Source organism: Cygnus olor, chromosome Z (genome assembly GCF_009769625.2).
Source record: "Cygnus olor isolate bCygOlo1 chromosome Z, bCygOlo1.pri.v2, whole genome shotgun sequence".
Classification (NCBI taxonomy): Eukaryota; Metazoa; Chordata; class Aves; order Anseriformes; family Anatidae; genus Cygnus; species Cygnus olor.
The window spans coordinates 26,012,839-26,040,252 of NC_049198.1; the positions used below are offsets into that span (position 1 = coordinate 26,012,839).

Below are 27,414 nucleotides of genomic sequence, written 5' to 3' on the forward strand. Positions count from 1 at the left end.
ATTTAAAGCTCAGGACTGAGTTGGGCTGGGAAAGAGCAAGCCAGTCAAAGGCAGCAAAGTAATAGCAAAACCAGTGACAGAAATGGATAGCAATAGGATAAAGCTAGAGAATAGGGCAGTGCTTGCTATCTTGATTGCATGCACATAAGGAACATGTCAGAGAATGATTGATGCCTCTGTAGAAATTGAGGAAGCCCAATTTTCCACTATACAGTTGAGTTAGACTGGATTTTCTTAAATAAATTGGTGCCCAGCAGCCTGTGGTTTTGTCTCTTACAATCCTCAGCAATGAGTCATGTTTATTGCTACCCTGAAACCTGAATTGCTGGCAAGGGTTGCCTTTGTTGTATTGTAGACCATCATCTTTGCTTGTGGAAAGTGGAACAAAAGATTGTATTTCAATGGCACTCTTCCACTGTCCCTAGGAGCAAGTGGCTCAGGGTCTGTACGGTGCCTGGGAATATCAAGAGACTCAAATGTTTACATGGTAATTTCATATATAAAAGTCCTTTAGGGTTTGTCACCTAAGAGGTCTTTCTGATGGGTGGCTGAAAGTATCCTATGGAATAAATAGTAGAATATCCTGCTGTGAAACTTTTTTTTTTCCTAATATTCACAGAAATGCTACCATTGTCTGGGACAGAGCGTTGTCTGTAAGAAAAAATGTTCACTGTCTCTGTCTTGTCAGTGATCAAAGCAGTTCCTTATTTTTGGCTGCGTTTTATGCCTCTTTTGCCTGGCTGTAAGCAAAGATAAAGCTCTGTAAGAGCCACAGCAGGAAAGGCAGGCAGGAATGGTAAGGATGCTGCCCTCTGATGGGATGCATCTGTTTCCATCCATGGATCCACAAGCAAGTCCCATTGTGATATTGTTCTGGAGGGGACAGAGGCAAGCCTGCAGACTGGAGGGAATACTTCTGCATATTCCCCATGAGACTCGAGGTTACTCTGCTCCTTTAAGGGGTTGCTGATTGCTCGCAGCATCAAATGCTGTGCTTTTGATTCTTGAAATCAATGAAGGTGCTCAAAACTACCTCAGCAGGATCTGTAGTGTTGCAGGATGCAGCCTTCTGTGCTTGGCTTGTATTTTCAGTTGTGAAGCATTCGTCCTTTCAGACAAGCATCATTTTCATTTAGAGCTAGCAGTGGTAAGCAAGGGACTAAACTGTTTATGTTTTACAGGGTGAAGAGCACTCTTTGAAGAAAGCAGCACAGACAGGAAAACAGAAAAGAGGAGGCAAAGGGGCTTTGGCTTGAACTTGGTGAGTTCATGTTATTGTGAGCTGAGCAGCAAAATCACAGTGAATCCTGAGATCACGTTGCCAAGACTGACCTCTCTTCTCAGCTGTGGATGAGAAAACTTAAGGATGATGAAGGGAATCTGTCTTGACAGACAGGAATGGTTTTTGAAGTCACATTCAGGTGGGTGCACAGGACTGAAAGCTGTGTCCAGCTGGGGGGCTGTGAGAGGCTGACCCACAATCTGTGGGATGAGGAGGGGAGGCTGCTGGAGCCCCTCCGTGACCCCCAGGCACAGCCCCTGGCAGACTGCCTGCTCCTCCCTGCAGCTGGCTGTTGCCTCGTGCTTATCCTGTGCTGCTGGGAGCTGGAGAACTGATAAGTGAGAACTGGGGTCTGTGTCTTTCCTGTTGCTTTGCTGAACTTCCTTTTGCTCTAGGCCAGCTCTGCACATTGCAAAGCTTGGTGAACTCAGAGGCTGAAATTTGAGGAAAGAGATAAGGATGGGTGTTTGCATTGCAGCCCGAGGAAGAAGAGCTAATACGAAAGTACATCTTCAAAGAAACCCCACAAACGGAAAAAAAAAAACACACCTCTTGTTTTTTCAGAATTAACAGCAACCTGGGGAAGAAAAAAAAAAAAAGAAAAAAAAGAAACTTGAAAAGGGATCTCTTGCAGGCTGACTCTTGAACAGTGGAGCAGTCTGACATGATTTGGGTGGAGAAAGCATGAGGGAAACCACAAGGACTGCCACCTGTAACCAGATGCTTGTCCTCTTTCCTGATAGTAATGGTTAACCAAATTGCATCTGTGCTAATGAGATGTTCTCTGAGAAAGCCTGCCAGGAAAGGAGCTTTAGCAGTTTGGGGGAAAAAAAAAGAAACTCTTTCAGAGAATAACCTGGTAGATGTCTGCACAGCAAAAGAAAAATCTGCCATCCTTCTTGGCTTACCAGGCTCAAGCACTTGGCAAGAGGTCCCAGGTGCCTAGTAGACAGGGTGTGGGTGGCTCCTCTGTGTCAGAGGCTGCAAGGAGGCCTTCACGTTTCTGATCCAGCCAACCCTGGATCAAAGCAACTTGCATTTCTGCTGCAGGATTTTTTGCATCCAGGTGCTCACTGGAAGGGACAGCTTAGTCAGGCTGCCTCTGGTCAGTCACCGTGCCAGAGAGCATGTACCATGTCCCTCTGTAAGCATTTATGTGTGTATTTATGTAGCATTATTGTGTGTATTTATGTAGGTGCACATGTATCAGTGCACACCTGTCCGCAAGCACAGATATAAAATATATATATTCTAAATGCAAGGTCTTATATTTTCTCTGCTGATTCACAGGTCATTAGGTTTGTACCTTTCAGAAAGAAAATACTACAGACAGCATGTACAATTTTTGTCTTTGGACTCTCCTTAAGCCTGTCTTGTTCTTTTCTGACCTTAGGTAGGTGTTTTCATGAGTATAAAGTGTGTTAATGACTCTGTCTGGCTGATTTATTCTGTTTCACTGACTGGCCACTAAACCATTTTGTGGTAGTTTGCTCAGATAAGAATGAACTCGTCCTTTACACTGTCCCCTTATTCCTGCTGGCTGTACTAGGGCATTGCCTAGATTTGATCTTTGGGATCTCCCTTTGCTACTTACCAGAGTTTTCACTGGCAATTTTGAAAATATGTGTTAAACAGAGAAGAACAGGGGTTGTGAATTTTCACCATTCAGACTCCACTCCTTTGTGCTTTTGCTGGCCTTATACAACCCATACCCATAATCCCCATGCCCCTGTTGCCCTTCTTTCGGCTGTCAAAAAGACTCAACTATTTCTTCCCCTTCTTTCTTCACATCTGCTTTTGCTGTGGCCCAGATAGCAGAAACCTCCTCTTTCATAGAACATTTCTTCTATGAGGTCCTAATCATCTCCTAAGGCAATAAAAATAAATCTCCCAGAAACTTAAAAGGTTGTAATTGCCTGGCACATCTATAAGCTCTTGTTGCTGACTATTTCCTCTTGCCCTAGCAAATGCTTTCCTGCCGCAGCATTGGTTATTGCCACTCATTGAACAATAGTTTAATTTACAGTGTTGTGGGTCCTATGGACATGAGCTGGCTTTCCTTGTGAGTTAGCTGAAGAGAAATTGGTGATTCAGGTTGCATTTTACATCAAAGAAATCTACAGTAGCTCTTTTTACTTTAGTGGATCTACCCTGTTTTTAGACTAAAAGAAGTTAATTCTATGGAGAAAGATCATTCAGAAGACTGAGGAACACAAAATGCAGCTGTTTGATTGTAAGCTCATTGATGAATACCATATGCATAAATATCTACAAAATACCTTGGTAAATTCATCATCTCCTTATGAGTACCAGAGGGTGAAAATTCACAAGACATTCTTTTCAGTGCTTCTAACAGTTTTGTTAGATATTAGAATATTTGTTAGAATATTAATAACTAAGCAGAATCAAGAAGGAACTATCTGATTATAATGGTATTATATATGAGAAAATGTAAGAGGGAAAAATCAATAGATTGGGTTATCACTGAGGCATTTCTAGCCTGTGTCCTATTAAAAGCCTAAGCTGCCCATTTGCAGAACATGAAACTTAAGCCTGTGTATGAATGTGAGCAGTCCATGGAGATGTAACTACAGGTTGCAATCAATCAGCTGTGAGTATGGCAAATTGTTTTCTAGAGAAATGTTTTACAGACTTGTCTGAATGCTGCATAGGAAACAATGTTTTTCCAAAGTCCTTTTGGACCTCTACAAAAAGGAATCACCAGCAATGTCAAGGGTCCAGAACCCCAGTGCATTGTTTAATGTTACAGATTACGCTGGCTATTTGGAAGACCCAAGAGAGTGCTGGAACTGGCCATGGAAATAGAAAATTAGGATATAGAAATTTTCAGCCTCCAGAATTTGCATATTTATCTGTCTAACTGCATAGTCATAAACTTCTGAAATACATTTTGATTATTCATTGGGAACAAAGTTCATTATCATACTCAGTCTCAGGCAATTTTCAACGGGGAAAATACTAATTACTTAAAATGCTTGAATATACTGAGGTTTTTATTGAGGGCAGTTTTTATTACGGCATTGAGCTTCATGCTCAGAGGAGTTCTGCATTTAGCTGCCTCCCAGAGGTCCTGTCTGACTTCTGCTGAAATCTGTCATACTAACAATTGGTCAAAGGAACACGTACAACAAAATCCTCCTCGATCAGCAGCTGTATTGGGTGGGAGGCCATAAAAGTGAGCAGAGTGCATTTGCTGGATTTCACCTTTTGCTGGCAGGCCTTTCTGTGTAGTACCATCCTGATCTGTGTGCATCTTGGTTTTGTGCAAGGCACAAGGCAGGCATAAATTAGACAGAAAGGTGAGAGAAGATTTTCCACCCTTCAGCTTGAGGCACAGGGCACACACAATGACAATGGCAAAATTAGTCAGATGAAGTTCTGCAACAGTGGAATCTCATATTTTGTAACAACACCACTGAACAAGGTATATGGGAAAACAGGGCTAGCTGTAGTCAAGTCAAAGAAAGAAATGGCCTAGGGCAGAAAAATGGCATGGATTTGGTTTTGCCTATGCCAGATAGTTGGAATGCTGGGTTGGTGATGCTGCTTCTACCAATAACGTGTTTGAGGTGTTCAGAGTTTGCTCCTCTAAGTGTCAGCACTTGTTTTTCCAAACTCTCCCACAGCTGATAGCAAAGGAACAGCAAAATTAATGCTCCACGGTTACTTTTCCACTACTTTTTCCCTTCCTGGGTGAGCAGCAGCATGACCTTGGTCTAGCTCTGGCCCTAATTTCTGACATGGCTAGGCAAGACTCGATGTAGTTCTACAGGAAAAATCTGCAGTGCTGGTTTACCTGGGCATGGGCAAGTTTGTGTCCTTGAAGGTAAAAAGAAAATGAAATGTAGATCTGTTGTGCTCGGACAGGAAATAAAGTATTTTTCAGACTCTTTTGCACAAGAAGAGAAGCATCTCATCTGTGTAACTGCTGGTCAGCGAAGGCATGCAGAAAAGTCTTCACAGTTCATCAGATACTGGGTTTGTCAGGAAAGCTGAATCCACCTATTATTAAGAATAATCTGTATTACTGAAGTGTGCAAGGCACTGGGCAATGCCTTCTGCAATCCAAACCTACCTATCTTAGCATAGTAACCACAAAGAAATTCTGTAGCCAAAAAGATCACTGCATCCAGGAAAATGAGGGTGTGTTTGCTTCTGAGCTGTTCAGAGGTACCCAGCATTACACTGCAGCGCAAAACAGGGCAATCAGTTCAAGGACAATTCAATATTGCATTGTTCTATCACTACCCACAAATAAAACCCACCCTATAAACCTGGTCCTGTTTGACTCTGTGGCCAAGTGAAAAAATGTGGCATTACTGGGCCCTGTTTAGATGGTTAGTCTTAGGGAGAATAGTCTTTCCATGTAGTTTGTTGCTCTCTCTATAGGGAACTTAGGTGTTCACTTTAGGATGATGGCTTTCTTACAGACCTAGAATTTAGGTATAACTTAAGGGTGTCAGTCAAGTAGTCCAAGGTTGGGATCCAAACTGTTTGATAGAGCTTCTGTACGGACTCATTGTAGAGAAGATGGTACTTGCTAACAACCAGGAACAAAAGGGTCTGATGAGAGACACAAGTCTGGAACACAGGCGTTCAATTTTATCGATAGAAATGTCCTGCATGCTAAATGAAAATTGTAAGCTCTTCAACACACTGTGACTGATACCGTCATAACTTGGTTTGTGATCTATATACAAAAACCTGTGACCCTGTCTCATCAGATTATGCACCAGTTTTGTTATGTGTACCCGTTATACCCAGTAAGTCTTCACTGTTAACATCACATTGTGGTCTGATGTATGATCTGTTTCTTGAGGGAGCAGAGCAACATCCGCTGTGAGTGTTATCATAGGTTCTGGTGAGAAGTATGCCAGGGTGGTATTTCATAGCTGTTTTCTGTTGTTGTTGTTTTTTTAATTCCATCTTCTTCTTTTTATGTTCATGGCTGACTGAAGTGGTAACATATCTTGTAACCATGGTGTGGGCAAATTTGTTCAGAAGAGGTGGGGACAGAAGGAAACTAGAACATATGCAGGGCATAACTTTCAGGTTTTCCTTTTTTTTTTTTTTTCTTAGTAAGTAGGAAGGCAGATTTCTCTGACTCTAGCTAAAGAAGTCACAAAGTTAGGTTACACTAAAAGGTTTAGCAACATATAGAACACTGAATAACTTCTGAAGGGACATCTTTTGACTGGCTGAGAGCCTACTGTTCCTTACTTAGGTAGCAGTGTTTGTTGCCATCCTTTCTATGATCCTGCTGCAAAAGAAGTTTATAAAAAGGCCCTTCAGGTTTCTTACCACACTGCTGAGGCCATGGGTAAATATGAGCTTTAGACAACAAGTAACTTGATTAGGGAATATGATTCACCAAGCAAGTTTCATGTTTCTGCAGCAACACAGACAAATCCAAACCAAAGCATGCTACCTGCCATGTTCACCCTCTGTTTTTCCTTTCTGAAGAAAACCAGGTGTTCATCTCTCCCTGAGGGTAGCAATGTAAAAAGGAAGGAATTTTCATCATTCATCAGGTTTCCTCTCCTCAGAAGATGGTTGCTCAGTTTTTTTCTTCCTCTGGGTCTTTCCTAGCCCTGGAAGGAACGTTATCCTATAAGCTTATGGGTTTTAAGCCGTGTGTTTTGGGATTGACTAACAAAGGTTATTAACCCTGCTGTAATCTACAAAACCCACACAGCTTGGTAGAACAGAACAAAGCTTGGGACTCTCCTGGATGGTTGTCTGGCTCTGCAGGGCCTCTGTGCTTCTGAAGTCAAATGAAGCACCTGAGTCCCAGCTGGTGTCCTCCTCCATTTGTTCAGCTTCCCTCAGCTACGCTCTGAAGCCTGACACTGGCTGAAATGTGACAGGAGATCTTGCCGGAAGGGAAAATCTGCCCTGGAGTCTCCTCAGTGACCCCTTCGCATGCCAGCGTACACCTTGGGACTGGAGGGGTGCTGGGAGGGCTCCCCAGGGCCAGTCCTCATGGTGCTGGGACAGCACATCTCGCATCCCCATGTGCCTGTTGGGTCTTACACACAACTCTGAGGTTGCTCAGGGTGACAGCAGACAAGTGGGGCAGCTGACTTCAATCCTTTTTAGCATTTTTGTCTCTTATTGTCTTGGTCTACTGGGTCCAACAATCTGATGAGACAATTTTCATTTACTTATGCTAAAAGAATAAACAAGAGTCATGCTTAACATGGTGAGCAGCCACTGGAGTTTAAGCAGCTCATTTGGTATGTGAAATCTTTTCCAGCAATATTTTTTTTTTTCTAAGGGGGAAAATACTCAAATATGTGCACACTTAATTGATCTTCAATTCTAAAAAGACAACAGGAGTGTGCTTTATCAGCTCTCTTCTTTTTCTGTCTGCTGTGTCCCTCATCACCAGGAGATGGGTACAGTATTTTACCAGTGCTGAATATCTCTGCAAATCCTGCTTTTCATCTCATATCTCTGGGTAGAGAGCTGGGGACCAGATCTTGAACTTTGATTATTATTACTGTATGCGTGTTACTTGATCTCTGTATGCCTCTACTCTAACTATCTCCACGGCTAAATGAAAAAAAATATACGTTTCTCATAAAGTACAGCTCCCCACCTGCTTTTCTAACTTCCTGCCTACAGAAAAGCACATCAGCTGTGGGAGGAGATCAGCTTGAAAAGGCCAACATTTATCACTTGCTATAAAGAGGGGAGCCATTAACTGCGAGTAGCAGAGTGCTACAGCTGCTAGGATCAGGCAAGACACGAGATCAAATACAAAGCCAGGATATATCACTTTCCAATCAGAAAATTTGGTGGTGGTTGTGAGTGTTGCGAAATGGACCTGTTGAATTTAGTGATTAGGGTTTCATTGAATTTGATGGAAGAGAGTTCTGGACAACCGTTGTGGTTCAACACTGGTAGGTAGCCAAGTACCACCATGCCACTCTCTCACTCCCCCTCTTCAGCAAGATGGAGAATAAAATATGATAAAAACACTTGTGAGTTAAGGGCAAGGAGATCACTCTCAAATTACCATCATGAGCAAAACAGACTTTGCTCTTTGATGTGAGCAAAACAAACATTAATGTAATGTATTCCCTATCACTATCAGACTAGAAAAGTGAGAAACTCAAAGCAAACTACAAACACCTTCCCCCACATCCACCCTCTTCTACCTACCCCCCCCAAGTGGAGCAGGGCAACAGGAAATGGGGGCTGCGGTCAGTCCCTAATGCTTGGTCTCCACTGCTCCTTCACGGTCACTCTCTGCCCCTGCTCCACGTGGGGTCCCTCCCACGGGATGCCGTCCTTCCCAAACTGAGCCTGCGGGGGCTGCCCACAGGCAGCAGCTCTCCAAGACCTGCTCCCACACGGCTCAGTACCACAGGGACCATCCCCCAGGAGCAAACTGCTCCAGCACGGGTCCCCCACATGTGGGCGGCAGCTCCCCCCAGACCCCCTGCTCCTGCGCGGGCTCCTCTCCACGGGCTGCAGCTCCGGCCCGGGGCCTGCTCCTGCGGGGGCTCTCCATGGGCCGCAGCCTCCTCCAGGCCACATCCACCTGCTCCACCGGGGGCTCCTCCACGGGCTGCAGCGTGGAGATCTGCTCCATGTGGGACCCATGGGCTGCAGGGGCACAGCCTGCTCCACCAGGGGCCTGTCCACAGGCCGCAGGGGAACTGCTGCTGCTTGCCTGGAGCACCTCCTGCCCTCCTGCTGCACTCACCTGGGGGGCTGCAGGGCTGCTTCTCATTCCTCTCTCCCAGCTGCTGTAGCACACCATTTTTCCCTTTCTTCAATCTGTTCTCCCAAAGGCCCAAGCAGTGTCTCTCCCTGGCTCTGCTCTGTCCAGCAGCCGGTCCGTTGTGGAGCTGACTGGAGCTGGCTCTGACCTGACATGGGGCAGCTGCTGGGCTCTGCTCACAGAGGCCACCCCTGCAGCCCCTCACTACAAAAACCTTGTCACATAAGCACAATACAACAAGGCAAGAAGTAAGCAAGAGTCCAAGAATGGTTAAAATCAGTTTTAAAATATACATGAAAACTGGTAATATCAAATATGAAGTGAAAGGTGTCTTGTTCACCTTCCTTTGAAATAGTTACTCCTTGATTCTCTCCAGTTGGACTTTGAGGTTTTTGGACCCCAACAAGGCACAGCAGATCAGCTGTGTGTGCTGTGGGGCTGGTGTGCGCTGATGCTTTGCCCTGTCCTGTAGCCAGCCTGGGCAGTGCATTGCGGCCAAACCTTGCAAGGCACTTCTGATACCCACTGGCAAAGGTCCTCCATCCTCCAGTTTATTCCAGGGTTATTGCCACTTCCACAAGGAGAGCTTCAAGTCTCCCAGGCCACTTCCATAGGCTCTGTAGGCAGAGACACAGTCTGTAATCCAGAGCTCAATACAGCTCAGCCCAGGAGTTGTTCTGACTGACACTGGTGCCAGATAGGCACAAGCTCAAGGCAGAAGAAGACAGGCTAAGGCTGTTCCTCTTGTAGAGTGCAGTGCAGAGTATAGGCGGACAAAGCCATAGATATTTATTGGTTTTGTTATCAGAAGTCAACTCTGAACCCTAGGAAGAAAACAATCTTTTACTTTCAATAATATTTTATCAAGGTTGCCTTTACATGTAAAAACATTACTTGTGTTGTGCCGGGACTTATTCAAAGCATGCTATATGCTCCAGTGGAAACTTATGCTTGCTAACTTGCCATTAATATGCACAAGTAATTTTAGTGTTAGGGCTTAAATACACTTCTCTCTTAAAATTGTGTTTATATTTAGGTGCTGCAGCTTGTTGTAATTGGTTGGAAGATCCCCTCTAGTGTAGATGAAATACATTTCTACTTTTTCAGTTCATCTGATATTCACCTGGCACTTCTCAGAGCTCCAGACTGGGAATTTTTAATTTCACTTTCCAAATATGAAACCTCAAATGCACATTTTAGGAGGTCAAATTCAACTGAAACAAGAAGGAATTAAGTCACCATTTAGATTTGTCAGTGGAACACTAGTGACTGGATGATCCATTGGGAAAGACTGGGTACAGAGAAAGGTGAAGTCACTGTCTGGAAGGCAGTATCAATTTTAGGAAGGGGCTAGCAAAGGGCTAGAACAAAGTCATAATGGGAGAAATGGATAGAGCAGAGATAGCTTTATGGTCTAAATACAATATCTTTTGCTCTTAGAAATATGGATGGGAGATATCAGCATGTCTGCTTTTGGTTTGAATCAAAGCAAACAAAGATACTGGTTGTAATTCTTGAACTGTAATTGCCTCACTTTCTAATCTCTTGGATTTTTAAATAACTCTGGAGTGCAGTGTGCTTCACATTACTGGACTTTTTTTTTTTTTTTTTAACCATTTTAGGTATGTCTTTTTGGCCTGAGACCCACCATTTTTCCATTTGTTGGAATGCTAATTTTCTTTACACACAAGTCCTACATTTTCTTCACTTACATGTTCTGTATTCCAATGAATGAGGAAAAACTTCACAGCTTGAAAACCTCTCCTGTTGTTGGTAATGAAGCATGTCTACGTGGATGAAGCATACTGTTGTGGCACTGTTTTCTGCTCTGTTTCTCTTACATTATACATTTCTACTTTCTGTCCCAAAGCAAGCATGCAGTATTTCTCTGTGCTATTAAAACCTGCTGTATTCTACCCTAGAGGTGCCTGCCTGTGGAAACCAACGTGTGAATTGATTTTGTGCTGTTCTCTATGTACCTGGGGAACTCTCACATAGTCTGTGCAAGATTTTACCTTTCCTTCCTTTTTGTAGTGTTTGGCACTTTTCTTTAATTTTGTGACACAATATGATTGGCTTTAGTCATATGAGGTTCCTTCATTTTCACTCTACACAGAAGATTTTGTGAGCTTATTCAGATGGATTTTTTCTCTCACTTTCTGTCTCATGTCATGTACTTGGCTTGACTGGAAGTAGACGAGATTGAATTACTTTGCAGTTACATAGCATTTTGTGAAAGAAATGCATGTGGTCCTCTTGAGGGGTTTGCTCTGTCATATAAAGCTGTATTATATACTGTGAGTATATAGATACTTCTGACCTTATTAACCTACTGTTGTGTTCAGCCAAATCAAATCCTCCCTAAACGTCTGCAGAAGAGATGAACAAATTGTGAGCTATTTCAGTTTCCAGGCATCTTTCTGAATGTACTGAATATTTCAGCTACCTTGTCATGTTATTGCTGTTTGCCTTTCATTGGGCTCAGCAGAATGTATCCATTCCAGATTTACAGCAGTTTAATATTAAAGCATCTCTGTACCAACATAGTGATTTGCTGGCTGTATACATTATTTAAGCATCTGGGTTCAGGGATATACTTCAGAGAATGCTTTGCAGGCCTCTGGCATTAGCAATACTATGACAAGATAATCAGGGAGGTTTTGGGTACCTTAAGAAATGCAACTTGCTTGCAGAACCCAGACTTGTGCATTGCCTGAACTGCAGTGAGCAAAAGCCCAGAAGGACATACAGGAATGAGGTGTGGAAACAATGTGGGATTTCCAAATTCATGTACCCATACTTGCAGAGCAAGTAGAGGAATCCATGAAATCTTTAGGAGTGAGAGCTGCTGTGTGTGTCTCCACTGCTGAGTGTCACTATATCCAGCCCCTCAGCCCCCGTGTTGATGGGGTCACCAGAGCCTACTGCCCTGCTCAGCCACCTCGGGGCTGTGTGCTGAGTGTGCTGGTCACCACCTGTAGGGCAGGCAGGGATAAGGGGATCCAAGATCCAAGATCCCCAGGATCTTGGTGAGGTGAGGAAGTCCTCCCAAAGCACTGAAATGTCCAACACAAGGAAGAAGACACAGGAGCATCCAGGGAAGGGGTCACAACAGGCAGCCACGAGTGATTCTAGTTCTTCGTGGAGTGGTATAGTATCTTCTGTTATTTAATCCACTGTTTGTAGCAGACGTTTGTGGAAGACCAAGTCCTCTCCAGCATCCAAGCAAAGAGCAAGTCTTCACAACAGAACTCAGATGTTCTGGGACATATTTGGATTTAAATCAGCATGGAGCACCTCAGGGCAGGCATCAACCTGCTGCTGTTAGTGTCTCCCTAGCTGATTTTCAGACAGTGGGGTCCTGTGCCAGCTGTTGTAACTGCCAAAAGAGACATGGCAGTAGATCTTCAACTGGGTTGTAGCCAAACCTTCCCATGATTTAAAACTGCTTTGTCTGATAAGGTTTATGAAGGGAATTACAGGCACCTAAGCAAAAAATTGATACAAGCCCTAAGAGTCAGACTCCAGGGTGGAAAATATTGAACATTCTATTTTCTGTTTTATATTTTGAAATATGATCCCATTAGTTTACTGATTGAATGCCACATTAGGTATTTAATTTCAATATTAAAATTTTAATTTAATCTAGATTAACTGTGGAAGCTATTTAATTTCTATATTTAGTATCTCTTGCAAGCCACATAATGCAGAAGGGCTTGTAGATGTGATGTGCAAGTTGAATTTCCATCTTGCTCTCATACAATTGGACTACATCTTTGAATGATGCATGTAGTCAAGAAATAAATTAGTACATTGGAGAGGGAATAGATTTTCCCTCTTATATTTAAAAAATAATGAAGCTAGATGAGATTATAATAGAAGAGGCTGAATACCAGAAGGCCTGGAAAAGGGATTTGAAAGGAAGAACGTGCCTGTTCACGGCAGGGTTATGAAAAAGAAGGACAGAATGCAAGTGAGAGATAATGTGTAATCAGACAAAAAACCAGAAAGCAGCCAACTGCAGAAAGGATGTTTTTGTGCTTTGGGGAGAAACTTCTCAGTTTAAGTGCTATCCAGATAATTACAGAAATCCCCTTGAACCATGCACTGTGGAAGGCTTGCAGTCCTGTGCCTTTTCATAGTACGTCTATTTTAGTACATCCTTCTTAATTGCTCATTTCCTCAAAAGTGATACTGGAAGGCACTTCACTACTCTGGCTGTTTTGAACTTTAATCTACTGGTACTTTGTAAGGAAGGCAACTACTGGCTCAGAATGGACCATCACAGTAATGTTAAGAAGTGCACTTGGTGGCAGACGCTAAAAGGCAAGGTTCCCGGGTCTATTCCTGACTTTGTGACTTGAGCTGAAGCCCATTAAAGTCATTAAGGGCCTCTGACCTCACTAGAAATAGGAATGACAGGTTGGTCAGCCTCACCTTGATCCCTGGAATCTGCAATCCCTGGTTATGGAATAACTAATAAATAATAAGTTATTGAATAATTAATCATGGCAAACATTTCCAGGCACATGAAGGACACAGATATCACTGGGAGTCACCAGTATGGATTCAGCAAGAGAGGATTCACAAGCTGCAAAACAGGAGGTTTCATCTGTACAGAAGGAAACACGTATTTACTGTGAGGGTGAGTGACCAACCACTGACACAGGTTGCCCAGGGAGGTTATGCAGTCTCCCTTCCTGGAGACACTCAAAGGACATCTGAAGATGGTCACCTAGGTCAGCTAACTCTTGATGTCCCTGCTTGAGCAGGAGGGTTGGACCAGATGACCTCCAGAGATCCCTGCCAACCTCAACTGTGGTTCTCTGATTCTGTGAATTCTGACAGCCAGCATTCAATGACAAGCAAGAGACAAGCAGCTGGGTATCAGGAACTATGTAACTAAACCTGTTTGGGGCCTTAGTGTTGACCTGATTTTTTTATTTTTTTATTTTTTTCCCGATGTTAAGACTATTCTGGACTAAGTGCATTGGTTCATTATTTCAGACATGGACAAAACGTGGGTTGGGAGACTCTCAGAAGCATCAGAGGATTTATGATCAGAACATAAGGTCTTCTGGAAGTCAATAGGGCTTCTGCCCCTAAATCTTTCAGCTAATTTTTAAACTCACTCCTGTAAACTGTAAATGGCCAGGGTGGAAGGAAGGAGCTTCTTGGCAGGTGTGTTAGGAAGTCAACAACTATGCCACTGAGCGGGAGAAGCTGCATTGATCTTCTGCACACAGAAACCTCTGCATATTTTGCAACTGTTTTATTGCAGATTGTATCTCAGGAATTCTTTCAGTGGTGACCCACTGACCCTGTAAAATATTCAAGAAGTTACATGACTGATGAAGACTGTATTTCTTTGATTGCTGTTACTTGCAAATTCCCCAAATTCAGCCTCTGTTGAGACATAAGTTACCTGTCTCTTCTGTGTGAGCACCTGTGCTATGGTCATGTCCATGCTCATTGTAAGTAGAACCCAGAATGGCTATTATACATACTGTTTCATGGAGAAAAACAATTTCTGGGCTTAAAATTCATCTGCAACACGGCTCCTGGCAATCTCAGATGACTGACTGCAGGTGAGACAATCACACACAACTGTGGGATAACTTGTGTCAGAACAGCCAGTGCAATATTACTGTCTGGTGTAGTAAAGACAAAAATCTCCTGAACCAAATCATCTGTAGTGAGTTTAAAGCTGCACATAGCTTTCATTTAATTTGGAGCTACATTTTCTTCTCTGTTTGTTTTTCAAATCATTTTTATTAATTCAATTTCTCTTCATCACAAGTATGTTCAGAAGTGGTTCTTGAGCACAGGCAGTAACTAGCTGTTCTTCCTGGGCCTGGATAAACCCATTGTGATCACAATGACCTGTGTAGTTCAATTGAATAAGAACAGGCTTTATAATGAAGTAAGCCACAAGAAGACTTCAGGTCCATTTGAAATAGAGAAAAACTATTTAACAGTCCTTCCTTTTTAATTCCTAGAAATGAGCTATTTTCTCCATTTCACAAGACTGTGATTTACACATTGGGACAGGCTGACCTTTATTGAGCAATGATTCATGTTTTGAAGACATAAAAAAGTAATTTTGAAACTGTAAAAAAGCAGAAGATGAGTTACATGTCTTTAAAGTTCCCACAACAGGTTTCTAGGTAAGTTAACTCTACATCAGGATAAGTATGTCTGTTTTGTTATAAAAAAGCTGCAGTACAGCCCTCTCATACAAATCATGCGGTAGAAAATGTGTTGGCATAGTCATTGTTAGATCAGGGTAGGGGTTTTACAGGTAACTCATACTAAGGGCTGAAAAGTGGGGGTCGAGGAAATTCTAAGTGTGGCGGAAGAAGAGAGAAGAATTGCTATTACCACTCAGAACAATTAACTATCGATCAACTTTATGAAATCTTTTTATCTCCCTGAGGATTTTTCTTCACGTTTGTGGGCTTTGTACTGAGATGGAAAATGTTTTGAGAAAATATGCTATAAATGTATGAGTATTTTTTGCTTTTCTAACTACTTGTGGACTCATCTATTTTTTATTGTACAAGAAATCATATGACAGTATTTTTTGAATCTATGAATTTGCTCAAAGTTTCTAACTAGAGTTTATAAAACGAGAGACTAAAATCAGTCTCCTTTATCTTGGATCTTGAACAAAATTCCCTCTGGTATGGTCTCCTGACAGAAGTTTTGTGATGAAGGTAAAAGATGAAGATGAATTTGTTTAAAGAATTGGTCTGTTGGGAGTTTGGATGACTTGCAGACATTAGAAGAGAAGACAGGCAAATTGGAATTAGGTTTTGGAGGCAAATGCAGAAGAAAATATAGGAGGAATTAGGAATGAATAAACCACAGTTATATGGCTGACCGTATTATGTAGGTTCTGCCACAATGCATGGGAAAGATTTTCTGTCTCTTTATTTCCATTTCTGTAAATCAAATCAAAACCAGAAGGAAAGCATACCTGGGATTTACACTTTCTTTAATGCTAAAATTTCTTGAGATATTCCACTTAATATTTTAAGTATTTTTCTATTATCATTCATACTATATTTCCTTTAAAGAAACAGGCGATAAGGGAAATAGGTAACTCCAATGTTAACTTGAAAGAAAGCTGAAATTTCACATTAGCTGAAAACTATGATGAATTTTATTTGTACAAGCATTGCGTTTAGGGTCTGGGCTTTTACAGCAATAAAAGTCATTTGTTAAGACCAGGGCCTAGTGGTTGACTCACAGCAGGTATAGTAATGCCTTAAATACTGTAACAAAAGAATGATGCTTCATTGCTTAAATGAGACTGGTTGCTAGGAACTTTTAAAAGCATCTTAAATAGAGATCATGATTGTGTCTGAAGGTAAACTAATTCTGAGCAGTTCAAAGTTCAGTAGTGTTCAGATGTCAAATTATCGTCAACCATTAGAGATTTCCTCTGGGTTCTGTCTTCTAGGCATTTTCTTCTTCCGTTACAGGAAAAGCTCTGAGCAAAGATATCTGAAAAACACAAAGAATGCTGACACCATCCAAAATAGTCACCGTTTTCTTAATTTGGCAGGGTCGTCTAGGACAGCCTGAGGTCTCACGCTCTGTAGGAGGAGCACATCCAAGACCTCTTCATGCCCCGCTCCCCTTTTCATCCCACTGACTCCATTTCTCCTCCCCAATATACATCCACATCTGCCAAACCCTCTGTGTATATATATTGTACCCTTCCTTCAGATGTCTGTGGCACCTTTCTTGAATTTCTACATCCCCTGCTCTGCATATAGGATGTCCAGTTGCTGCCCACGTCTCCAGGATTAGAACAAGAACGTGGAACAAAAAGAGAAGAGCTCGTGTTTGTGCTTTGCATGTAGCCTGCACATGGAAATGCCCATTGTCTCTTCCAAATACAGTGAAATGAATCGATCTACTTGTCGCAGAGTTAGGTGATCTTCTTCCCATGCTTATTTTCAGGAGAATCAGGGAGCTCATTTCAGACGTTTTCTCATGGCATCTAATATTGCTGCACATTGTAGCAGCTTTATAGAAATACTGTGAGGACATACAGGAAGAGCAAAACCAAGAAATATTATTCATTTCCATCAGTCTGCATGTTTGTGGCACTAAAAATGGCAAATTCTGTGGCCTTTGTAGGGATGAAAAGTGGAATTAGTGAGACCTCACTTCCTACGGATTTCTGTCCCTTTCCTTCTCCAGTTCTCATGTCCCCAGGACCCAATCCCCAGGAAAGTGTTAGGTCTTTCCCACACTCCTAGACCTTCTCATCTGCCCCATCACCTCCATTTCCTCCCAGAGCATCCCCAGTTACTTTGCGTCCTCCCACTGCACCACATTGTAACTTCTCAATTTTCTTACCATGTCCCTTACTGATTTGCCTAATGATGGTTTGAAAACCACTGCACAGATAGGCAGTACCTACGTACATGAATGATTAGTCAGTGGTTGGTGTTGTTTTGTTGTTGTTTTTAAATTCTGTTCATTTGGGAATAATGTGTAAGAACTTCATGGACCTATGCACCTTTTTAAACCTTGGATGAACTTGGTATATGGAATTGAAAAAGAGTTAGAAGAGGACATAAGGACAAACAGACTATATGAAGTGGAGGTTTTCTAAAGCACAAGAGAATTTAGAAGCACTGTCTCCTTGTGGCGAACTATACATAAAAAGCCCAGACATTTGCCAGAATGAAATGTTGACTAGGGTAGTTAGTTTATTTTTAGACATTTTTACTCCAGTAAAAGTAAGTTCCATGGATACTGTTAGGCAATAATGGTCTGGCAGATATAATTTCTTTTATTCAGGATGGGTAGAAACAAAACAGTCACTGGCAATCTTTCATATTCTGCCATAGAAATTTTCTACAGTAGGAAGTCTTACCAGTATTTCTATGCTGGCAAACCCTTTCTGGTATGTGACTGTGTTCCCAAGTGTTTTCAGTATTTCTAGAACATTCCCTGTCTCTGTTTTTAGTATCATCTCAGGCCTCTGTGGAAGCATCAATGATCAATTGCTGTGGCTTCAAAGTTTCATTTTCAAGATCAAATATTTCACTAAGACAAGCCTGGTATCACAAGTAATAATAAGTTTTCAGAAACAGCAGCTCTTAGACGGGTGTGTGGTATTTACAGAAAACAAATTGCTGGGGAGCTGCTGAGACTGGAGCAAAGAAGGCGGCCAGGAAAATAACTGAGTATCATTTCTTGCATCTGCCAATTCCTTCAAAAACATCCTCAAAAACATAGTGTCATATGGTGATTACATCAGAGAGTCCCTGTTCATTAGCATTTCTCTTATAAGGGTTAGCTCAGAAGTATAGCTGTATAAGAAAAGTCATCTTTTTAAGCATATTTAATACAAATTTTAAGATTTCATTTAGATTATATATCTGCATGCACTCTGCACAGAAAGGCACTTTATAATTTTCAAAGAATTTTTGCAGTGTCATTAGTTTATAGTTAATCTGTCAGCAAAAGTCAACATCTGGTGCTTTCCTTAAAACCCCATCTGTGTGGAACATTATTGCTTGTAGTTGAGGGCTTGAAAAGCCCACAGACCAGGAAGCTGGCATAAATACACCTTGTTGTTGTTTTATGTCACGATTTTTTAAGCATTTCTTCTTGTGAGTAGGAGGGCACAGACAGACTTTTTCTCTTGGGTCAGTTGGTGGGCAATAGCAATTTGGGCTTGTTCACTCTGTCTGATTGACATATTTGAATGCTGCCTGGTGGGTTTCCATAACAGTACCATTCATAACTACCCAGTCAGACTGACCTGTTAAGTTTTCTTGATACAAAGGAAACCGTGGAGACCAGACCATTCCTGCTCCTTCGTTTAGCAGAGTAGTTCTTTCTTGGGGATTAAATAAATGGCTAGTAAGTCTAATGGGAAACCTTAAAAGCTATTAGGTTGCAAGCCAATATCTGATAACGGGAGTACCAATAGATTATTTATAGTCTGATGGTTTCAGACTACGTTTGTGGTAGTGTCTTGGCATTGATCTTAGTGTGCAGTTGCAAAACACATTAGCAAAGGATTCATTGTTTAAACATCCATTAAAGGCCAATGAAATATTTCACCAATTAATGTGAACCTTGGTCAAAGTATGTCTTTGGAGAGAGCTTTGAACAAACACAGCCCAATGTCTTCCTAGAGGAAGAGGTCTATGTAGCAAAGGATGGGCAGGCTTATGGTTGCTGGAGAACGAGAGCTTGGGATGTAATACAACCCTCCGACAGCACTTGTGCCACATACCTGTGAGCTGTGTTCATAAATGTGCATGACCTTATCTGCTCTGGTGGAGAAAAACGCATCCCGGTTCTGAACAAAGAAAGAGCTGAACTGGTCAGAAATATTTATCAGGAAATTATTATCTCTTCTGTATTCCACTAACAACAGCATGAAATTTAATTAAATATTTTTTCTGGAAATCATTCTTCTAAAAACCGATTTAATGCACAAACATTTTCAGACTACTCTTTTTAGAGCTACTCAAAATTTTCAGTCTCTCTGACCACTTTTAATTTATTTTTATAAATCTGACCCTAGTTCCCAAATCCAGGGACTTACACCACCAGACCAATTTGTATGTTGATGTGGCATGGAAGGAAGCATTTTGTGTCTAACAGTATTAAGCACAGGACTGAACATTATTATTTTTAAGATTCTTAACATTTCTTATTGCATTTTTATAGCAATATCTTAAACAATTCCTGGTTATACCACCCGGCTAACTAAATTTAATGTGCTGCTCCCCAGTGGAAGCTGGGACAAATCTCAGTTCAGGCAGATATCACAGCGCATTTGGTCTTGACATCTATTAGTGGCATTATAGCTGAATATTATTTATTATGGGTCATAATGGTAGGATTCTTGCTGTCCCCTAGTGGCTAGTTCATTTTCTGAATTCTGTATGTCCATTACAATTTCTGTCATCCTATCATGAATTATAAACTGGCTTGCAGTTTGATTTACACCATGAACCAAACACAACCTTAAAAAGTCCATTAAAATATTTTCCAGCATAGAAACTGGCCTCCTGATAAAAGCCTCATGAAATAATCACCTACTGCATCTGTGCAGCTTAACTAGTCAGGAGCATTCAAGAGACTGAAAAAAAAAAAAAAAAAAAAGAAAAAAAAAGCTTAAGGTGAAAGAAAGAAATTGTCAAACATGATTTTATTGAGGCAGTTAGTGATGTTTTGGCAGTGTGCTTAATTTACCTAACCTGCTGATACAGTGAAATACACCAAACAGTGCTTTGAGGGGTCAGGAGTGGCACAGAGCAATTGCCATTCCTCTGCATCCTAATATCAGGCACAGCTCCTACACCTAGCCCCTGTTACCTGATGGTTTGGAAACATTTACACCAATATAGCTGAACAGATGCCAACATTGCCTTGCATGCAGCATGGAGACTGCAATAATTTCATGAGATGAGATTAGAAGGAACTTTCTGAGTAAGCTTCATGTCACATTACTGGTCCCAAACTACAGGATGAGTCCTTCTGCTGCTGCAGTGAGAGCAGGGCTCTGCCCAGCTTCAGCAGAAGCAGACTAAGGATGTGGATAATATGTGAAGCATGGAAGATGACTGCAGTACAGAAATTGCTGTTGAAATGTAGTTCATAGAATCATAGAATCATGGAATATCCCGAGTTGGAAGGGACCCATAAGGATCATCAAGTCCAACTCCTGGCACTGCACAGGTCTGCCCAAAAGTTTAGACCATGTGACTAAGTGCACAGTCCAGTCGCTTCTTAAATTCAGACAGGCTTGGTGCAGTGACTGCTTCACTGGGGAGCCTGTTCCAGTCTGCAACCACCCTCTCGGTGAAGAACCTCCTCCTGATGTCCAGCCTAAACCTCCCTGCCTCAGCTTAACACTGTTCCCGCAGGTCCTATCACTGGTGATTACGGAGAATAGGTCACCTGCCTCTCCACTCCCCCTCACAAGGAAGTTGTAGACTGCGATGAGGTCCCCCCTCAGCCTCCTCTTCTCCAGGCTGAACAGGCCCAGTGACCTCAGCCGCTCCTCACGTGTCTTCCCCTCTAGGCCCTTCACCATCTTCATAGCCGTCCTCTGGACACTCTCCAACAATTTAATGTCCTTTTTGTACTGTGGTGCCCAGAACTGCACACAGTACTGGAGGTGAGGCCGCACCAGCACAGAGAAACTCATTTCAAAATGCTTATGTAGAATGAAGAAGTCCTACAAGACTCGGTAGAGTGAATCTGGGAGGAGTATGGAGTAGACCTCCTGTCTTTGCATGTTTCTTCTCAATCAGTTAATTGTAAGAATACGGAACACTCTACAGTGAAAAAGTTTCTTGACACCTCTACCCTGCATAAGTATCCTTTGAGGATCCTCAAATGTTTCTCAGGACTTCTGGCCTTTAGAAAGCATCCATAATATTCTGCTACACTTCCTCCAGTCAGGGGAGTGTTTCCAGGACTTAAAATATGCCTTGTTGGAGCTTCATTTCATGAGTGGAGATGGGAGTCTGCTAGGGCAGCTTTTCTTGTTAAGCTTACAGAGTAGAGCTTGGAGCCAGAGTCTCTCATGAGCTCTGCTCTGAGAAGCTGGAAGTAGTCAGTGCTGCCAACACTCAACATTTCAATGCAGGCCTGGCACTGTCTGGTGTTTTTCATGATGTCCTCACCTCCTGGCATCACATTGCACTGTTGGCCAGCGCTGAAGAGAGCTGGCATTCGTGCCCATGAACACATAGGGCATCAAGGCCAGTAGGTGGCTCCACGTTGGTGAGAACTGAACTGTGACAATGAAGACTCATTGGATTTTTGAGTCCCGTGGGAGTACACTTCTTTCTAGATGGTGAAAGGACCTCTTATCTCTCAACCCTGGACTCACGCTGGTCCCACAAGTTGCCATGGTGGTTATGCATCAGGCGTGTTCACCTGTGTCCAAAATTTGGAGCACAGGGAGGAGGATCTGATTGTTTTTCTCCTTAGCTGCTTTGAATGGATTAAGCTTTGTGTTCAGGAATGAGAGTGTAGGTGGAATGAAGAAAGGTGTTTGGCTGTGTGAGGGCATGTGAAGAATCTGGCCAGCAGCACAGCAGTGGGAACAAACAGAGCAAAGATGGAAAATGTAAACAATTTGGCAGTTTTCACCTATTTGCTTGAGGCTAGAGTGCATGACATAGGAGGGGGCTGAGAGATCTAGATTTGTTCATATTCAGAAAGACCAGGCTAAGGGGATGCCTTCTTCCTGTGTTTAGCTACCTAAATGGGACCATGTGGGGACTTTTCTTGGGGGTGCACAGTGACAGGACAACAGGTTATGGACAGAAGTTAGGTATGGGAAATTCTGGTTAGGTATAATGAAAAAAATTCCACCACAAGGGTGGTCAAGCACTGGAACAGATTGTCAACAGAGGGTTTAGAGTTGCCATCCTTGGAGCCTTGCAAATAGGTGTGTCATATACGTTATATTTTTTCATATGAAAATTTTCAGATTTTCATATGAACAATACACTGTTAGTAGAAAGTCTTTGCTGACACTTTCAAAGGAACTTAAATTGTATTCAAGTTCAATGGAAGTTGTACCCGAATCTCTGTGAAGCTTCCTGGAAAACAGGGCTAGTTTTGCAAAGAGGTTCTAGTTTAAATGATAGTATTGGCACAAAAGGGAGTTAACTCTAGGCTTCCCACATCAATGTAAGTCCTGTTTATTTTAATGAAAGTCCTATGTAATTATTAAACCAATATGCATATTGATGTAAATTGGTATAAAATGCCCAGTCAGGAGGAGAGTGGTGGGGGCTATAATTTGGGCTGGGAGGCCCCGTGTCTTCCCTGTACCTCCACACTGCTCAGTGCAGAGGGTCCTGACAAGCCTGTGCAGGTGCAGTTGTTCTCGTTAGTGCTGTGCATTGCAATACTGGAGCTTGCATATGAATGTGATAAATATAATATTTAACAGATGTCTGCTGTGAATGCTTTTTTCATACAATTCCCATTTTTGCAGTTGGTTCTTTGTTACAGACCCTAGTTATTTTTTTTGTTGTTGCTGTTATTTCTTAGCATCAAAAATGAACTTTGTGCAAGCTGGCTATAAAATTTTCCATCTGCTAGCCACATCAATAATAAACAACAAACTCATTTGTGCTTTAATTTTCCTACAACAGCACAGGGAAAAAAAAAAAAAAAAAGGGAAAAACAATGCTTTGCTCATTTACCCACTGCTCTGTTGTTGATACAGAGCCAAATGCAGACCTTAGTTTTAAGTCAATGGAGCTATTGCGTGGATGCATTTGAGCATATTGAACAAATCACACAAAACAATCTCTTATTTTGTTTGCACATTTGTACATGGTGTAAGGAGCAATACAACAGAATAACAGATGCTTCTGTATTCTTTTTTTTTTTTTCAGTAAGTCTTCAACCAAGCAGTGAAACTATTTTTACAGCACTAAAACCCAGTGCAACTAATATATTCATAATGGATTTTTACGATCCACTCTTGTATCCCCAGTGGCTCATTTGCAGAGCTTAATGCAATTTTCCAAAAGCTGAAAAATGTAATTCAGAGCAGCTTCCTGATCTAAAATCACATTGATTCACTAATTCACTGTTTATAGCTTCTTGTTGCAGACAAGGGAGATTCTTTCAGACAAGACATTTCTTGGTAAGTAAAATATAAACCAGCTAAAGACCCCAATTCTTTAGCTGAAATAATCACAGAAGTGTTTAACCACAACTGCAATGAGCTTCAAGCACATTTTAAAATTAAGCATATGCTTAAATATTCTTACAGAACAAAGAGGCATTTCCAAATGAGCACCAAAGAAAGCTGAGAGGGGCTTGTCTACTTTGAAACCAAAGGAGACAAACTACAGTGCACCTGAATTGGATCATGTTTAACTATTCAGTGAAAACTTTCAGAAGTAAAATGGCTGTAGTTTTCCATGTCTTGAGCTTTCCTGAGTGTCCCAAGGCAAATGTGGGCCAAGTCCCTGGTAATAATCTTTCCAACAAGTTAGCAAAGGGGGAATGAAGCATCTAAATTAATTATGAGAACAGAAGCCAAGAATGTCTACTGTACACACAAAACAAACAGCAGAAAAAAAATACAGTGCATGTAATACAGAAGTGACCATGAGAACAACAGACTATCTGTTTGTTTAACTCATCCAAAAATGCTCAGTCAGGGGACACTAAACATCCATGAACTACAGGTGTGTTTTGCAAAGCCTGTTCTAATGCTCAGGTTAAAAAAAAAAAAATCCTCAAATGAGGATTGTATGTGTTTTAAAGGCAATTGTGAATTAAAATTCTGAGACTTTTGTAAAAAAAAAATAAAAATGCTGGTGTTCAATAGTCATGGAGATAAAATTATAGTTTTCTTCAAACAAGACTAAAGCTTGTGATTTTTCCTCTTTAGGTGAAACAACATACAGTCCTTCCTTCAGAGCCTGAATGCTGCTGGGAAAAGAAAGCTGTGGGGCTCTGCTTACCCCAGGCCCAGGATTTACATCCAGTCCTGCCACTGGATTTCCTGGAGCAGTCCAATGACTTTGGTAGGATTGGTAAATTATTCAAGCATGTTTTTCTCTCAGATAAACATCACTTTCTTTTTTTTTTTTTTTTTTTTTTTTTTTTTTTACAGCTGGAAAAGCAAGTCTTAGAGAGATCAGAAGGCTTAGGTAGTGACATCTGAAATCTAGCTGAACCCTTGTCTGCTGTCTAAGTCTGCCAGCACCCGAGACTTTGAAATTTAAATTGCTCTGATGCCTGATGGACTTCTCCCCAGGCATGTCCAGAAGCACTCAGCTCCTGCTGCTGCATGGATCAGCTTGTACATCAAGCCTTACGCTGTCAGGATTCACAAACCTGCTGTTTCCTCACCCCACCTTTTTAAGGAGCATTTCTCATGTGTGCCTGGAGACACCTGCTTCATCACCTTCCAGGTAAAATGCAGGTTCTTCCTGCTGGAGCAAGGTGGGGCACCACCTCTTCCTCATCACTAGATGTGGGAGATTTGGTATTAGTTCCCTCATTTGCTTGGTAGCTTCGCTCTACTCACTAAGCCAGAGGCTCTTTGGCTTGAAGCACAAGTTCAGGAAAATGCACCAGCTCTCCACGTGAAGCCATGCCACAGCCAAAAAAAAATAAATTAGATGAAGACTGATGTAGGCTGAGAGCAGGAGCTTGACTACAGCCAAGTGGTTTGGGATCTTCTGGAATGGCCACCAATACTCCAAGGCCTGCTTCTGCATTTTTAATATCACATTTCCAGCTGACTACCCTAACCTTAAATTTTAGAGTAGCCTGTGACAGAATTATTGCTTAAGTTAAAAAGGAATAGAAAACCAGCTTCTGTCCTGAAAAACATCCTGTAGTAGGTATTTAGGGCACTTTTTGGAGAGATGTTTGTTGTAGTATTCTCAAGGAAAAGAGAGAATAGGAGTCAAGTCCTCTGCAGCCTGTGTAGTGGCTATTTGGCATTGAAGGGAAGCCTGCCAGCCTCCGTGAGATGTGTTGGAGACAGGAATGAACCACACCACAGCGTAGGCTGTGAAGGTTCAGCGGGGGCAAGTATTTGAGATGAACCTCTGTACAGCATCACCTTTCAGGCTGTTTTTGGCATCTCCCTGCCCAGCACACTTACTGTTGTGCTTTCCAGTTGGAAGGATTTAATTCCCACAGCATTTAAGTTCCACTGAGGACTCCTCTGCGGAGGTGAGTGGTTACAGCTTTGACGCTGTGAGAATAGTTATCCCTCTCCCATAAAGGATCTGGAATGAAATTTCTTGTTTAGAATAAGGCACAAGTGTTTGATTCTGGAGAATAAAAGCAAAGAAAAACAAACAAGCAAAAATCCACCACCCTCACGTTTATTCACTTAAGTCTCCCTTTTCTGGTGGAGACTTGCAAGTGATTCTCCTCATGTAGATTCATGAAGTCTCCTTCTCCCTGAGCAAGCACCTCTGAAGGCTGACGGTGCAGGGCAGCGCTTCGGAGGAGCTCAGAGATGTGGGCCTATCAACATGCAGTTGTGTAATTCAGAAAAACAGTCTAACTGGTTATTATTTTAACGATAAATGATGCAAAAATTGATCTTACCAGTGAACATTTTCCCAGAGAAGCTGCAAAAGGCTTGAGAACAGCTCCATCTCCTGGAAATGCCTCATGATCATACTGGGGAGAGCATAGATTTGCTTTGCTTTTATAAGTTGGTTGAATGCATGTTTTTTCTCCTAAAACTACTGTCATTCAAATTGGTGGTAGCCGAACATCTTGGCTTTGGTTAAGATATCCCTACACTTCAGCAATATTTCCACAGCATGCATGCATGTTTTTTTTTCAGTCTACCCCATGTAACCATGAACCAAGTAAGATGTATGCATAGCACAACTACATCAGTGTAAAAGCTGAGGACATTCTTTTTTATTATTATTATTATTATTTTTCACGGAAGCTATTTGCATCTGAAACCTAAAGGAAACTTTTTGGGCTAGTAAGCTGTAATTCGAGACAAATTAGTGTATTGGATGTATGTGACAAGGTTTTGGTAGTGAGGGGCTGCAGGGGTGGCTGCTATGAGCAGAGCCCAGCAGCTGCTCCATGTCAGCTCCACAACGGACCTGCTGCTGGACAGCGCCAAGCCAGCGAGAGACACTGCTTGGGCCTCTGGGAGAGCAGGCTGAAGGAAGGGGGAAAAAAAACCTGCTGCACTACAGCAGCTTGGAGAGAGGAATGAGAAGCAGCCCTGCAGCCCCCCAGGTGAGTGCAGCAGGAGGGCAGGAGGTGCTCCAGGCATGCAGCAGCAGTTCCCCTGCAGCCTGTGGAGAGGCCCCTGGTGGAGCAGGCTGTCCCCCTGCAGCCCATGGGTCCCACATGGAGCAGATCTCCACGCTGCAGCCCGTGGAGGAGCCCCCGGTGGAGCAGGTGGATGTGGCCTGGAGGAGGCTGCGGCCCATGGAGAGCCCCCGCAGGAGCAGGCCCCGGGCCGGAGCTGCAGCCCGTGGAGAGGAGCCCGCGCAGGAGCAGGGGGTCTGGGGGGAGCTGCCGCCCACATGTGGGGGACCCGTGCTGGAGCAGTTTGCTCCTGGGGGATGGTCCCTGTGGTACGGAGCCGTCTGGGAGCAGATCTTGGAGAGCTGCTGCCTGTGGGCAGCCCCCGCAGGCTCAGTTTGGGAAGGACGGCATCCCGTGGGAGGGACCCCATGTGGAGCAGGGGCAGAGAGTGACCGTGAAGGAGCGGTGGAGACCAAGCATTAGGGACTGACCGCAGCCCCCATTTCCTGTTGCCCTGCTCCACTTGGGGGGGTAGGTAGAAGATGGTGGGTGGATGTGGGGGAAGGTGTTTGTAGTTTGCTTTGAGTTTCTCACTTTTCTA

The 27,414-nt window shown here is 42.6% G+C and overlaps 1 long non-coding RNA gene across 1 annotated transcript; it reads left to right on the forward strand.

Annotated features, from left to right (window-relative positions):
• The first annotated feature begins 756 nt into the window (after window positions 1-756).
• Window positions 757-25,753, forward strand: LOC121062252. The gene is made up of 3 exons (XR_005815496.1): window positions 757-796; window positions 1,182-1,261; window positions 24,457-25,753. It is a non-coding gene; the product is annotated as an uncharacterized LOC121062252 (long non-coding RNA).
• Window positions 25,754-27,414: the final 1,661 nt, after the last annotated feature.